The sequence below is a fragment of the Lissotriton vulgaris genome, chromosome 6, assembly GCF_964263255.1.
Source record: "Lissotriton vulgaris chromosome 6, aLisVul1.2, whole genome shotgun sequence".
NCBI lineage: Eukaryota > Metazoa > Chordata > Amphibia > Caudata > Salamandridae > Lissotriton > Lissotriton vulgaris.
This window is the reverse complement of record NC_141694.1, coordinates 971,427,035-971,444,408: the sequence shown is the minus strand read 5'-3', so window position 1 is coordinate 971,444,408 and position 17,374 is coordinate 971,427,035.

The window sequence follows — 17,374 nt, the reverse complement described above, 5'->3', positions numbered from 1 at the left end:
CAGCACTTTCCCTGACGCAAGCGCCCTTCAGACTAGGAATAGTAATTTTGCACCCACCATTATCCAGCATTTTCCAGAGTCAAACACACGTCGGAGTGTGAATATTCATTTCATCCCCATCACTAGCCAGCACTTCCACTGAGGTAAGCACACTTTGGAGTAGAAATAGTAATTTTAACGCCACTCTCCAGCACTTTCCCTGAGGTAAGTACTTTTTGGAATAAGAATAGTAATTTTACACCTACCACTATTCAGAATTTTCCCTGAGGCAAGCACTCATTGGAGTAGGAGTCGTAATTTTATCCCCACCACTATCCAGCAGTTTCCTTGATGCAAACCCCGATTGGAATTTTGCCCTCTACTCTATTCATTAATTTCCCTGAGCTTAGCACCCTTCGAAGTAGGAATAGTAATTTTGGCCCCACCACTGTCCAGCAAGTTCCCTGGGGTAAGGTCCATTTCGAGTAGGAATAGAAATTTTGCTCCCACTACTATCCATTATTTTTCTAGTGGTAAGAACCTGTCGAAGTAGGAATTGTAGTTTTGCACCCACAACTATATATTAATTTCTTTGAAGCAAGCACTTGTTAGAGTAGTATTATTAGTTTAAAAATTTACAAAATTGTACTGTTTTTTAATGTTAATAATTGTTATTTTTATTTAAGAACGATAAATGTTTAAATATATAAAGTTGTGTTTCTTCACATTATATATTTTTTCTGTGACTGTGGTTTCTATTGTGCTTTATGCAATGCTGACAAGGTTTCAAGAAAAGCTGTAAGATGTTTAAAATGTTATATGTGATTACACTTCTGCTTGGATTAATTTGCTAATAATTTAGATCTAATATCGGTTTCACTTACTTGGAATTGCAGATGGCACTGTTTGATGTCTATTATTTTCTGAAAGGCAAAACGCATATGTTGTGTCTGGCAGTCAGTTAACCGCTGTTTTTAAAATGGTGGACAGCTGCTTTTATACTTTTTTTGTGGTGTACGTTAATTGAAAATAAAATATGGTTTGTGTATATTTTTTGTTGTCTTTTTAATGGTGTGTAAAAATGAAATACATTTTTAGGAGTTTGTTATTTTTTTATACATGTTATGTCCACCATTTTGGTGACCTGCGTGAAGTTTAAAATGGTGTATTATTTGTTTGGATTTTGACTAGTTTTGAGTTATTGGCGTTTTTATTATGTTTAATATTTAATATAATTATTGGTAAATATTTTCGTAAAATAAAGTGTGTTGCTGTTCGTTTTTTGTGGTTGTTACCCTTTTGAAAATATTTTGGAAACATTGTTATATGTATTTAATTTAATTATTCGATTAAAAAATATATTGGTATTTTATTTGTATATTTTTTGTGTGATAAATATATTTTCATTATATAAAATAAAAGTATTCATTCATTTAATAAATATTTATTCGAATTCCAAGAATTCATAAAAGCACATTCACAAATTTACAATATTATCATAAAATCCTTATATAAAAGCTTTGTTAAACCATAATAAACATCAAACAATTTTAGCAGAGTTCTATACAAAAAGGAAGTCAAGGATTATCCATCATTTTGCGGGCTCGGGTGCTGGATCTCAAAAAAGTGATAGTGCGGAAAACTATTTCTTCATTATCCAGAGAAAACAGAATCTGATAAGATTTCCCCAAAGAGAGAGGTCTATATTTTTAAAAAAAGGGAATTAAAAACCATTTTGCATATTTTAAATAATATTTACAAAAGAAGAAAAACCGATGGCCTAAAGGGAAACATAACAGAAATCTTACAGTTCCCGCCCTCAATTGAATAAAGAGGCTTCTTTCCCAGTTTGTCATTGGCAAGGTAAGATATTTTGACAAAGAATACCCATACAATTCCTTGCCCAGTAACTAAAAAAATATGAGGATTTCTTAGTTCCCTCAATGATCCTTTTCTAATTGTAAATTTCATAGAGGGCTTTTTTCAAGTCATTCTTGTGGAATGAATCAGCTCTACTTGGGTCTAAAATGAGGCTACCTTTGTCAATACTAGATAGACTCTGATAGACCCCTGATAGCCATGGACTATCCATTCCTCTCTCACACTTAAGGCAATCTGTTATAATTTCTTGCGTTAAGGATGCAGATTTATTCCTCCAAACTGAGAGCCAAAATAACGCAGATCGGGCGCTAATAAAATCACATATAAAATTTAGATTAAGTTGCACTGATTCTTCACCAAACCCCATACCTCAGCCCCATACGTGGCTACTGGAACGCATTGCAATATAAAAATTCTTAAAATAGCTTGGATAGCACCTTTTTTTTTGGGATGGTGAGACTTAAAAATGAATTGATGGCCTTTGAGAACTTGCTCGTGGAGTGGGCCAAATGCCCAGTCTACAAACCGTTCGCAGCAAAGACCATCCCCAGATATAGGAAAGTACAGGTGGAAATTAGTCTGTCATTCCCTACCAATATAGAATTGTGCTGGCGTTTCCCTGGTCCGCATGACATAATAAACAATTTTTTAAAATTCACACGTAGATCCAGACCGTCCCTGTACTCAATAAAGGTTTTAACCAGACAACGCAAAGCATTTGGCGAGCGGCCTATAAGGACCGCATTGTCTGCGTATAATAGCACCATTAGTGATTTACCATTAATTATCAGGATGTCTGGAGTTGACTGTTTCAGGGAATTACTCAGCCCATTAACATAAATGATAAAAAGCGGGGGTGCTAAAACGCACCCCTGTCTAACTCCACTTCCTACCCTAATTGCACCCGAGACCGCCCCACCCATGCCAATCCTGACTTGTGCCTTAAGGTCTGTATGGAAAAATGCAAAAAAATGTACCAAGGATTCATCCAGTCCATAGTCCAACAAAATAGACCAAAGTTTAGACCTACTAACTAAATCAAAAGCAGATGATTGGTCCATAAACGCCAAATAAACAGGGGAAGATCGGGCAATATTATATTTACTAGCAACCAAATTGAGATTTTAGCACTGTTCGGTTGTTCCGACCTTACTTCAAAAACCCAGTTGGCATGGATCTAATATACCGCTTTCATCTGTCCACTCTAAGACCCTATTGTATATAACTTGACCCAAGATCTTTAGTGTATTGTCAAGCAGAGAAATTGGTCTGTAGTTAATGGGTTCTGATCTATCCGCCTTTTTGTAAATTGGAACAATGATACTCGTAGTCCAGGTACTAGGCATAGGGGCTTGAGGTAGACTATTAAAACATTCAGGAGAAGTGGGGCCCAAAACTCTGGTTTCCATTTTATTATATCTATTGGGAGCCCATCTGGGCCAGGGGCCTTATTACCAAGGCTCTGTGCAATCGCCTCTTCTACCTCCGACAGTGTAATCTGTAAGCAACATAAGTGACCCTGTACATAGTGATCTGAGCCTTGAGGCAGTGTGGCATAGATTTTTGAGAAGTGGTTCTCCCATGAGTTACTGGAAATAGTACAGCTGCCTGGTGTAAATTGTTGGCCCATATTACGCAAGTCCCTGACTGAGGACCAAAATATACTTCCCTTCTTTCTGCCAGCTGTCTCTGATAGTGCTTCCCAAACTTCACCAAGGCGAATGCCCTTTCGCTCACTTATTACAATTTTATACCTCTTCCTGGCTATATTAACATCTGCACGGCACCTAGGTTTAGAGGTTAAAGCCTTGCGTAAATTCCTATTGGCTTCCGGACATTTATGATCAAACCACCTCGGTTCTTTTTTATCCTGAGAAAATGGCACTGACAGGAGGGATCTGATCACAGAGCAGAATTTTGTAAAACCCTTCAATTACCCTTAAGTGGTTACCTTTAGTTAATAGGCATGAGGTAAATTAAGTGCATATGCCCTTCTAACACACTCTGAAGTATTTTACCGCTATCAACCCCTCCTCCATTTCAATCTTAATTTATCTGTTGACGGGGTAACATCCCTAGCCCCATGAAAGATGGTATACACAGGGCGGGGTGCTAATCTTAGTACCACTATAAGGGGAATATGGTCCCCAAAGTCTGTTGCATAAACCTCGGCAGCCAGTAGATGGTCTGCAAGGCAGGGAGTAACAAAAATAAAGTCAATGGTTGAGGAGCAATCCCTTTCTCTAAATGTCGGAACCTGCTGGTTTGGAGAAGATTGAACTAAATCCATTACATTGGTAAGAATATGCTCACTCAATAACATATCTAATTCCATATCCCTTCGTGCAGCTGCATCTACATATGGTGTATCCATTACCCAAGGCTCAGTTGGGACTTTAGCATTGAAGTCCCCCCTAAAAAGATCCTGGTGTACTCGTCTGAACCTTCCTGTCTGTCTAAATTAGAAATAATTTTAAAAAGCTCAATAAAGTTCCTATTTGGGACAAAATAGAAATCATTATTGTAAAAATTAATTAAATGAAAAGGGACCCGTCTTTTATATTCCAATATTTGTATATTGGGATTATTGGTAGGTACAACCTTGATACTCCCTCCAGATGCTATGCTAATCCCAATAAATAAACCCCCGGAAGCGCGGCCAAAAACTGGCTTAGGTGCTGTTTGACTAAAACAATGAAACCCTTCAATATGCAGGTCATGTGTAGCCCATGTTTCTTGAAACATTATAGCATCTTGGTGGGCTATTTTACACAACCAGTCTGTGTCGGCTAACCTTGATTCAAGGCCTGCAACGTTCCAACTCAGAATGTTATGGTGGGAATCATTTTTACTTCTTTTCGAATTGTAAAAAGTCTTAGACATATCAGCACTAGCAGTTGGTGCGGGTCCTATGTCGCCTTCTACCTGTAACTGATGGTCAGCTAATACTGCTGATCATTTTGAAGTCCTGGAACAGGTGACTACCCAACCCTGTTTTAGTATCCAGCAACTGAAGTGCCCTATTTCTTAGTGTAGTCCAGTGTTCCTCAAAGTTAGGTGCTATGGGTGGAACATTAGAGAGCACAACAGTGTAGGGCGTAGACTCAGGGGGTAAGTTAAGATATCCCTTACCATAGACACTCGCTGGGCCACCCCTATTCAGACCCTTCTGAATTCCCCCAGATATTACATCCTGGCAGGATTAGTTTGTACTGAGTGGATGTTTGAAGTGCTTGGCACAAGGGCCGGCATGCCTAAATTAGTAGTTACGTCATCAATTGTTAAGGGCACATTTAAATCAGGAGCCAAACATGTACCCTGTCCCCCCTGAACTATTAGACCTTCATTTCATAATGGGCTAGTTGAGGAAAGGAATTTTTGCTCAATATTAGTCTAGTGTTGATGTCTGTGAGTTTGTTTAGCAGCGGTTTTAACAGCACCATTAGCTTTTCCTCTAATTTGACCAATATACCTTCTCCCAGATCAATTAGGGGCTGCTTACAGGGACATTGTGGTCTTGGTACACTTGGGCCGGTGGAACTAATAACTACTACCTCATCTGATGAGCCTTTCTTGCCGTGAGCAAACCCTTTTGTTTTGGCCACTTTACTAGTTAGTTGTGTGGTAAGCGGTAAACCCCCGTCTTTCTTTTCCTTTCAGTGGATGGAGCCTAGCCCCCCCTATTCTTTGCCTGCGATTGTCGTGTCAATCGAGCCGCAATCGGTGGCGAAGGTAGGGATATAGCAGTCGGTTCCATATCTATAATGGGCGGGTCTTCTAAAATTGCTATCAGAGGTTCAGGAATCGATTGGGATCTATTGTCCACATTACATCCAACCGGACTAACTGAACTAAGAAGGGGCCCGCCTATAGGGACTTCTATTGAGGCTCAACGTGTATCCAAAGAGAGTCTCCTTTGAGTCAGTTCTATTTCATGGATTAAAACCGACTCTGCCCTAATAAGAAAGACATCAAGAGTAACCCCAACCCCTTGACCACCTGCCCCTTTACGAATACCCTTACTCACACTCATACTTAGGGCAACCAATGCAGTCTAAATCTAAGAAAAGATATAATACAGCCAACAGTTGTAAGGAGTTCAAAGTCACTGACCAAGTTTGTAAGAGGGGTGGATATTCCGATGAAATGGGGGTGGCCCTGCCCTGCCTCCTCCTGGCTTCAACGGGCACAGATGGGCCTGCCCTTGGCCCGTGCTTCGCCCGGGCAGCGCCGGGCAAGCCCTTGCAAGTCCCGTGCTGCGGGAGGTGCCGGGCCGGCTTTAAGAGCTTCCTGCCCCCACCTACAGCGTCACTGCCAGCTTTAAGAGCCTGCGGTGCCCACCTATAGCGTCACTGGCTCTGCACCCTGCAGAGCCTTCTGGGGGATGTAGTTTGGTCCTTGGAGCTGCTCCAGCAGCTCTGCTCTCCCCAGCAGCAGCAAGTAGCGGCAGAGCTGGAAAACACCCACTGGCGCGATTTAGAGGCAATTCCCCTCATGGCTTTGTCAGGCAGAATAGGGGCAGAGTAGTGGGTCAAAGAAAGTGGCGTCCCGCGCTACGGGAGGGCTGGGCTGGCTTGAAGAGCCTCCGGCTCCCACCTACAGCATCACTGGCTCTGCGCCCTGCAGAGCCTTCTGGGGTATGTAGTTAGGTCCTTGGAGCTGCTCCAGCAGCTCCACTCTCCCCAGCAGCAGAAGGTAGCGGCAGAGCTGGAAAACACCCACTGGCGCGATTTAGAGTTCGTTCCCCTCACAGCTTTGTCAGGCAGAATAGCGGGTCAAAATAAAAGTATATTTTAATAGATGAATATTTTTGTTTTATTGTTAATGGCAAAAAATACACATGTATCCATTTTAGTACTCGGATATTAATTTAAATAGTCAGTACTTTAAAAAATAAATATTGTGTATTAATACAGTAACCTACCCAAACCTCTTTTTTTCTTTGTATCCTGAGCCATTTTTTAGTATAAGATTTTTTATATAACAATAAAACATGAGTATTAATTTTAGTACCGGAGTATTAATTTCAATACTTTATACTGATTTTAACTATCTGTGTTTTGGTACACTACCCCACCCAAAGCCCCTATCCCGTCCCATGGGTTTATTATACAATTTAAAAAAAGATGCAATGTAATAGTATGCGTTGTACTGGTATGCGTTGTTATCATTCAATTAATGCACTAACATAATTTTGCGTTGTAAAAACATGCGATGTAATGGCACTTACATTGGAAAAACTGCGTTCTAAAAGCATGCGTTGTAATGGCTTGCGTTGTAACCTCATATATTCATTCAGGACAGGGTTAGTACATTATTAGGTCTGCATCAATCTGAGGTCTCCGCAATACATGCCGGTAAATGAGGGGCACTCATGGTGTGTAGGTGCTTACAAATATCCTGCTACATTTGGGAGGAGATCTGTTCCTTGGCTTGACATCTGTGTTCGGAGGGGACGATGGACAATTGTGTCCATGTTGTCTCCCTATGAGAGCCTGTGGTGAAGAAGGAATATTGTTTCAAGGTTCTGTTGGAATTTGAAGGAGGTGCTTCGCATCTTCCAGGTAACGGAGAGCGTGACGTTTGCCCTCCCAGGAGAAGATCAGTGCAAAAGGATGGCCCCATTGATATTTAATTCAGCTGTGAAAGCCATAATATCTTAACTCTCCGCTCCTCGTGGGACCACTGATTTCTATTTTTCAAATCTTCTTGCTTCAACTGGAGACTTCTATGTTGGTCCTCTAATTGAACAATGTTGGTGAACAGCGCACACAATTACTTAAATTAAACTGTGTCTATCGATATGTGTGCTGTGTTGAAAAGTATGCCTGCGGAGCATATGACATACAACTGAGAAAGTGGCCTAGTCCTGAGGCAGCAACTAGGACTACAACACGCACATCCAAATTATACAGTATAGGCTTTACACATAAATTTGTGTAATTGAGCCATTCTATGCCATAGGCTCTCATGATCCTTTGTGAGTGCATCCATCATGTGCTCAAGGTCATCCACCCAGCCCCTAATTTCCGTGACGTCCTGGAGGATCGCTTGTATGTAAGATTCAAAGTCATTTTTGAGTGATCAGATTTCATTCTTAATTTCCTGTAGGAAAGAGGTCATGAAAGCCTGTTTGATCGGGCTGCCACCGAATACTCAATGGCAGAAGCTCTCAGAAAGTCAGAGGTAGGCTGCGGCTGAGGGTTGGATTTCAGCCATAGGGAGGCAACAGAGTTGTCCTTGGCTGGGGTAGGTGCAGGATCTTTGCCCAGTTTGGAGCCTGGCATGGTAAGGGATGAGTTATCCTCAATGTTGTGTTCAGGAGGAGAGATTCCAGGGAGTCAAAAGAAGAATTGCCTGCGCTTTAGTAGGGATTTCACATTATATGCAATATGCTCTAGCTGTGAGATCGCACAGGAAGAGATTGAGTGCCCAATTAAATATCGGCTGTATTCAAGTGTGAATAGACCACAGTGCCTCAGGGCCAGGCCTTGTCTATGCCTTGCGATGTATAACGCCCTGGTGCAGACGGAAAGGCCTGGGTCTAGATCTCCAGAGGGGGCAGACCGAAAGCCCACAAAGGGGGGAAGAGAGCCCCGCCATGCGGGCCCTGCTGCCGATGCCCTTCACCCCTGAGAATGCTGATGTTCCGGGTTACCCCGCCTTGTTGGGGGCTGGTGGGAGCAGAGGAAGCAATGGGCACCAATCCAGCTAGCAATGGGCACCAGTGCAGCTAGTAGGGGTAGGAGAGAAGGATGAAGTTGTCCACAGGGTCATGAGCGAAGGATGGGCGGGCCCCTAAGGGTCACCCCAGGAGGCATGCAATGGGACTCAGCTACGCCAAGCTGTGCAAGGGCCGTTCCTTGGTCAAAAAAGGCAAGTTGAAGGTCCATAAGTAAGCCCAAATGATATTGAATGAGGGGGCAGAGGCCACACCTCATGATCTTCACAGCCGGTCTCCCCAACTCCACTAGCGCCGAGTTATTGCAGCTGTGAAGGCCAGTTAAATGCTCAGTGTGGGGAGCGCTGGCTGGAGAGCAGATGAAAGACCAGTGTCAGAGCCTGTTGCAGAGGCTACTTCCAGCGACCTCCCCCAGATCGCCTCGTGTGGGGGCGGCAGTCAAAGAGTTATTTAAGAAGGGGCAGAAGACGGTGGGATAGGTGAGTGGGTCCCAAAGGAGTTTCCTCAAGGGCCCAGCGAGAAAGGGAGGAGGGTGAGAGGCCCACTGCATGACCCCCACAGCCAATATCCCTTACCTATATTCAAATCACCCTCAGATCTCCCAGTGAAGTAGTGTGGGCTGGCGGCTGCAGCTGGCAGAGGCAGTCCGAGTCCGGATCATGAAATGGAGGCAGGGCCGACGTTGGAGTCCTCTACACTGCTGCCACCAGTCTGTTTCAGCGACATCCCTTGAGGGCGCCTTCCGGAGCTCTGCTGACCGCCCCTCCTCCGTGCCGAGCCAGGAGTGCAGGTCACACGTCCCACTTCCCACAGGGTCATCGCCAGTTAGTCTTCAGGTAGGAACTGTCCTATCCCAGGCTGAAGTCCCGATGGGGCAGATCCACAGGGCCCCAAGGCCAGGCCCGCATCCCAGCATCCTCAGGCAGGCCACTGGGCTCTCCTCCGAGGGGGCAGCCTCTCTGCTCAAGTCTCATCCTCGATGCATCCACAGGGGTAGCAGTCCCCAGATCAGGCGACCCCCGTTGTAAGGGAGCCTAGATAGAAGAGAGGCGGCCGTCAGTCACAATCCCCTTGGCAAGGCCCAAGATGGCAGCGGCTCATGGCGTGGCCATTCTGTCCTAGTGTGTCCAGGGCTATGAGCAGGGTCCCCAGCGAATTATCAGGGTTTCAGGGGGGCTCCCGGAAATCTCCCGGGGTCTCACCCATCACCGTCGAGTAACCCTGGGCGAAGCACTACGCTACGCTCGCGGAGTTTGCGAAGTTTGCGCAACTTCGCACTATGCGAGCTGCACGTAGCACAGTGAGAACACGCGTAGTGCAGCATAGCGTAATGCAGCTGTTATTTTTTGCTTGTTAGCGGTCCTCAACGTCATGTTCGCGACCGCGAGCAAGCAAAATGACATCCCGGTGAGATTCTCAACGCGGGAAGGTCAGGTTTCTCATTGTGAGTGGTTGCGCATGCTCGCGACCGCTCTCAATGAGAAACTACCAGTTTGCGTTGAGAAAGCTGCCGCTCGAGTAATAATCTACTCGAGCAGCAGAAAACTACAGCTCGCACTGTGCAAGATGTCATTTTCAATGATTGCACAGTGCCGGATGCTTGTCCTCACTGTGCAATCATTGAAAACGCATCTTGCACACTGCGAACATGCTACTGCGCAGCTCGCATAGTGCTACGTAAAGTTTGCGTAGTGCGAAGTGCACTTCGCGAAGCTTCGCGTAGCGCTACTTCGCGAACTACGCCCACCCCTACCGTCGAGCCCATTCGGCGGTGTAATGCATGGTGTGCAAGCTTTAGCAGGCAGTGAGGGAATGGAGTTTCGAGAACACACGACGTACTCCATTCGTGACTTGGCCACTCCCCCTAAAATAGTTTTTAATACTTTTATATATACACCAAACAATGTGTATGATCTGAATATGAAAAAATAAATGTTTTTACTCTTGTTTTAGACACATTTTCATAGTTCACTCTATTTAATTGTTTCTTCAATCACTCATGGTACATTTGCAGAACGCTGAACATTTGAGAACAGCATATCAACATGGACATCTTTTGTAGCAAATGTTTTGCAAGTCCATGTACGTGTAAGTTGTTCTGTGGGTAGAGGCTTTAGAAATTTCATAGGTTTTAGCACCCCATCAATATCTTCCCAACCAAGTTCACACAGATATTTCTCTACATATGCATGATCCAAAACATTTACACACCTTATGATCAAGTAGAATGCTTTTGTACTGTGTCCACGCACAGAATATGGGGCGTTAGTGTTGATTCAAGCAGCAGGCAGAGACAGCGCCCTGACGGCAACGGCATAGCCCCGTACTTGCCCACCACTCTTGCTCCAGTCCGCCGAGCGCCGTGAGGGGAACGGCCAGTGAGAAACTTCATTTCCCAGGTGCCCCACTGGCAGAGGCGCACCTGAGATGTCAGAGGCTGCACCCGGAGGCGCCAACAAAGAGCGGAGCGCCGAGCGCTCTGTGGGGGCGTTTGTGTTGATTCAAGCAGCAGGCAGAGATAGCGTCGTGACGGCAACGGCATAGCCCCGTACCTGTCCACCACTCTTGCTCCAGTTCGCCAAGCGCCATGAGGGGAACGGCCAGTGAGAAACTTCATTTCCCAGGTGCCCCAGTGGCAGAGGTGCACCTGGGACATCAGAGGCAGCACCCGGAGGCGCCAACAAAGAGTGGAACGCCTCCCGTCCCGCGGGACGCGCCCGGGCGGCGCCGGGCTGAGCCCGGGCAGAGGGCGGGCCATCTGTGGCTGCCAGGGGACATCAGTGGACGGGCGGGCCACCCCTCTAAGACGTTATTAAGGTGAGCCCACATATAGATCATGGGGAAACGAAATACCAGCACCATTACTCAGGCCCCTGAAGGTCCTACTGTGCTTCCACCCACCTTTCAGAGCATGCTGGAAAATGCCTTCCAGTTAGTTAGCACAGAAATTGCAAATACTGAGAGGAGAATGTCAATGGGCCTCATGAGCTCACAGCTCCAGCAAGATTGCTCTACTAATGCAGTGCCGCTATCTCCTAAGGTCATAATTACTAAACCATCCTCGTCGGCCATTCCACCCATAGCTCAACTTGGGGGCAGCTGTCCAACCATTATTATCGACTCACAGCAGGACTCTGATGCTCCAGCTGTTAACTCTTCCCTGACCACGAGTAAGAAGACTGTCGGAGAGAAAAGGAAAAGAGGCCCTGCGAAAGTAACATTAAATAAAAGGAAACAACCCCCACTTAACAAGAGTCAACCTACACCTCAGAGTATGTGGAACAGAGGGAAACAACCATCAGAGGGTGGCTCCGACAACACTGACTCTATGCAACTAGCGGAGGGGGACATGGCTATAGCTCCCTCTAATGTAGGGCATAACTCCGCCTGTACACAGACTAAGCCTATAAATGAAAGTATTACTCAAAAAAAGCTACATGGGAATTTTATTGAGACTATAGTGGACACAATTTTTAAACAAATGGAAAGTCAAATGATCAAACAGTTTAATACAATTTTTAAAAGATTAGATAGACTGGAAAATTTGGTAAAAAAGGAAGATGTAAAAAGGAAAGGGGTAATCAGTCTTTACCTACTGAGGGGAGAACGGCTATTGAAAGATATGGAGACTGCTAGTAAGGCCATTTTGGGAGGTGGGCCAATTACCACTAGTAGCACACCAGTAACTAATACCGTACCCAGGGATGCCTCTGTAGGCAAAGGTAAATCTGTAACAGTTTCACAGCATACCTCTGCTGCTGCAGTTTGACCACCGTGCCCCGCTAGTGCGGTTGCTGGTACCTCAAAAGGAGGACCTAGCTCGGACACTAGAAAGACGGGGAATACAACTAACATGGGTTCAGACAAGGGGCACGTTGCTGACTCTAGGCCCTTAAAACATCCTGGGCCAGCACTGCACTTGCCCCCAGATGCTTGCCCTTACGTTCTAATCTTAGCAGGTGTACCTTTGCTTAAGGAGGGACAAGGTGAGTCCTGGGTCCAGCTGAATAACAAGTGCATAGATTGGCTGGTTAAGCATAAAGGGTTAGGGCCAAATATCGCCAGTGAAATTCTATCAGTCCGCCGCGTGAGCTGGGTTGGCCCCCTTTTTAGGAACATTAATGGAGATTGCATTGTAATTAATTTTAGGCACCCTTCAACAGCAAGATTCATACTCAATAGCAATAACATCTATCCTAGCCCTCCAAATGTTGTAACTCCATTTCCGCTGGGTTATTTTTACAGGCCCCCACAGAGATTACCTGGCCCTGGTCCACCACCATACCCACTGTTTAATAGATTCAGCATACTATCTGAGCTAGAGACCCAGGACTGACCACCAGCTATCTCCCCAGATACAGCATGCAGCGATTATCTGAATGCAATGGGACCCGTTGAAGGACTGATAACCCGTTCCCCTATAGAGGTGTCGAATGGTAATATCGAGGTTGTATCGCCATCTGACCCGAAAATAACCACTTATGCCATTGGCACCCCTATATTGTCTGATAGACTAACAATTTTGAGCTGGAACATTTCTGGTTTAAATACAAAAATGAAATCTAGGGACTGGTTATATTGGGTTACTAACTATGATATTTTAATGTTCCAAGATACTTGGTGCACTACTTCCCTGCTCCTTGAGGGTTATAGCTGCCATAACCAAACTGCAGCTGTTTCGGCCATGGGCCGACCGAGTGGGGGCCTATCTATTTGGGCCAAGATTACATCAGAAGCTAAAATTGAACCCCTGAAGACCAATGGCACGAATTTCCAGGCTTTGATTTATATTAATAGGATAAAGGTATGTTTAATTAATTTTTAAAACAATGATTTCACAACACATCCAAATACAAATTTTATAAGGTTGTTTGATTTTATTGATGGAATTGTGGATGGGCAAAAGTCTGGTAAACTTGATGGCCTTTGTGTTGGAGGTGATTTTAATGCTCACATTTATTCTCAAACCCCTCCCTGTAAAAGAGGGGAAGAACTGTTGAGTCACCTAGCCACACGAGACCTAGTCAATGTTTTAGAGAAGGCAAATACTAATGTGAAAACAGGCCCGGTGGCCACCTATGTTTGGCGTAGGAGTTCAACCACAATAGATTATGTTTTTATATCTTCTCTGCTTGGGGACTGTTTATTTGAGGCTGAGGTTGTCAATACCATACATAGTGACCATAACCCTATTCTGTCCACTTTTAAATCTTTTTAAAAACTGTGTAAACGTAAAGAACCGGGGGCAAAAAATCTGGTGGCATCAACGGACAATCTTAGGGTAGCTTGGAAGGGGATAGACAATAAGGGCGTCCTAGCCCGTACAATTAAAAAGCACCCCTCGTTAGTGTCTGTCTGTTTATCTTGTGATAATTCTGGACATGTAAAGACGAGGGAGAGAGACCCCTTGTGGCCCAGGGGAATGGGGTACTTTTAAACAGTAAAGTGAACAGCTTCCCTTGGGTAAGTAGCTATATAGGGATGCCCAAAAAATTGGTCTTGGACACAAAGCTTCACTAAGCAAAAGCATAAACAAAAAAAACAGTTGTATATAAAATGTAGAAATGTATTCAAACATACAATAAAAACATATTAAAAATCATTATTTTTACATAAAAAAGACCCTTTGCATCAATTAAAAAGAACATCAACTCATTCACAATTTATACATGTAAACAAATGTCTGTACTGAAATATAGCAGATAAATAAACTTTCTATGTATCAAAGAAAAATTGGGAAAAGAGAGAGACACACACTGAGACATCAACAGTTTGTCATTCGAAAAATGCACATCATGGCCCTTTTTTGGACTCAATCCAAGACTTGATTTTTTTCTTTGTTCTTGGGGTGAGTTAGGTGATTGGATTCTGCAGTATTAGGTGTCGACGCGTTTCGATGGTTTTTGTTTATTCATGTACCATCTTTTTCAAGACTATTGGATTTTATTGTCTCGCCTGTATTGGCACTGGATGGTTGCCTCTACAAATGGATCCTGTAGGTAAATATACTTGGGTCAGTATTCAGCATCAGAACCCGAATAGTCAATGACATATTATTAATTGACAATCAGTCCGAGCATTTGGTATAATTATGACTAGCCATTTAACATCAGGCTTGTAGTTAAGGCACATCACATTTGTCCTTACTGACAATTTTACCACAAATACACGCATTGATTTCTAAATATGCTTTTGTTGCTTCACCATGGGTCCAACTAATGTATGGGCAGCCATTGGAAAAAAAAACAACTCCTGGAAAGGTCCCAGTGGAATGGTTACTCTTCTGATATATTTTATTGAGTCTCACCACCTCCCGGGGTTCTCCCTGGGACACTAGACAGATCTAGCTGATGTAAAAAGTCAAAAACCACCAAGAATACAACTAAAATAGCATCAAAAAAAATCTTCCATAGGAGGGCAAAATTCCTAAATTCCTATTGGGCTACAGAGAAACAACAAACACCAGTGCACAAGATAACAGGTAAACAAAAGCAAGGCTATAGATGTATACAAATGCAACCTTGGGATGACTATTTGATTTACAACCCTTCAATAAAATTCTTATCTTTCTAGATTTTAATGAAAGATTATGATGCAACAATGCGATACCAGAGAATAGAAATCAAACCCTTGTCCAGATAATTGAACATGGAATAAGGTACCTCCAATTAACACCCTACATAGTTTCTTCTATCTCTGGGCATATAAATCCCCGGTTAAGACCATAAAAATGTCTAGTGTCCCAGGGAGAACCCCGGGAGGTGGTGAGACTCAAAAAAATATATCAGAAGAGTAACCATTCCACTGGGACCTTTCCAGGAGTTGTTTTTTTTTCCAATGGCTGCCCATACATTAGTTGGACCCATGGTGAAGCAACAAAAGCATATTTAGAAATCAATGCGTGTATTTGTGGTAAAATTGTCAGTAAGGACAAATGTGATGTGCCTTAACTACAAGCCTGATGTTAAATGGCTAGTCATAATTATACCAAATGCTCGGACTGATTGTCAATTAATATTATGTCATTGACTATTCGGGTTCTGATGCTGAATACTGACCCAAGTATATTTACCTACAGGATCCATTTGTAGAGGCAACCATCCAGTGCCAATACAGGAGAGACAATAAAATCCAATAGTCTTGAAAAAGATGGTACATGAATAAACAAAAACCATCGAAACGCGTCGACGCCTAATACTGCACAATCCAATCACCTAACTCACCCCAAGAACAAAGAAAAAAATCAAGTCTTGGATTGAGTCCAAAAGAGGGCCATGATGTGCATTTTTCGAATGACAAACTGTTGATGTCTCAGTGTGTGTCTCTCTTTTCCCAATTTTTCTTTGATACATAGAAAGTTTATTTATCTGCTATATTTCAGTACAGACATTTGTTTACATTTATAAATTGTGAATGAGTTGATGTTCTTTTTAATTGATGCAAAGGGTCTTTTTTAGGTAAAAATAATGATTTTTAATATGTTTTATTGTATGTTTGAATACATTTCTACATTTTATATACAACAGTTTTTTTTGTTTATGCTTTTGCTAAGTGAAGCTTTGTGTCCAAGACCAATTTTTTGGGCATCCCTATATAGCTACTTACCCAAGGGAAGCTGTTCACTTTACTGTTTAAAAATAATTCTGGACATGTCATTATCGAGGCTTTTACAGGGTTGTGTAGGGCCATAAAAAAGGAGATTTCTAAACCTGCCCCAGTAAATAATAACAAAAAGCCCAGGTGGTTTGATACTTCATGTTCAAAGGCAAACCATGATTTACGGGCTGCTCTTGTGGTTGATCCACGGGACCAGCCTTTGGTGAGGAGACTTAGGTCAAGCTACAAGCGCATCATAAAAACATGAACAGAAGAGCTATTAAAAGATCACTGGGAATCCCTTGCACGCAGGGCGGCACTGAGAGATGCCGCTGGATTCTGGGGTGAGGTTAAGAATCTGAGATCATTTGGATCAAACATCCCCCCCATAAACTGCAATATATCAGGGGATAGGTGGGTGGACCATTTCTCAAGCATTTACGCTGCACCACACCCATTAATGGAAATACATTACCCCTCTACGGCATTGAACATTTCAATAATGGAGGTGGAGGATGCTATCTCCCAAAGTGCAAGTAATAAAGCACCTGGTCCCGATGGATTATCCATTGACCAAATTAAATCAGAACCCAATTTTTGGTCACCTTTATTGTGCAATATTTTTAATAATTTATCTAACAGCCAAGTACCGGCAACCTGGTCAAACCGCATTATCGTGCCAATCTTTAAGAAAGGCGATAGACTAGACCCTGGCTGTTATCGCCCCATATCCCTAATAGACAACACCTTGAAGATTTTAGGAAGGGATATTTTTAACAAGATCAGGACCTGGGCAGAGGAAAACATGATTTTACATCCATGTCAGTTAGGCTTTAGAAGCAATGTGGGGACTGTCGAGCAATGCTTAAATTTAAATGTATTATTGGCTAAATACATCATTGCCAAAAAATCCCCATTGTATTTGAGGTTTATGGATTTAAGTTCAGCTTTTGATTTTGTTAATCGTTCCCGCTTATGGTCTGTTTTGCTAAATTATGGGTTAGATAAGTCCCTTGTTTATTTTTTAACTCACCTACATAGTGACTTGAAAGCCAGCGTCCGAATAAATAATGACAGTGAAGTCTCAGGGGACATTTTAATTGGCAGGGGGGGTCAGACAAGGCTGTGTTCTGGCCCCCTTGCTTTTTATTTTGTACATAAATGGATTGAGCAACTCTTTGTGTAAATTGACTAGTGATGTTCCGAATATTAATAGAAAACCACTTCCCGTACTTC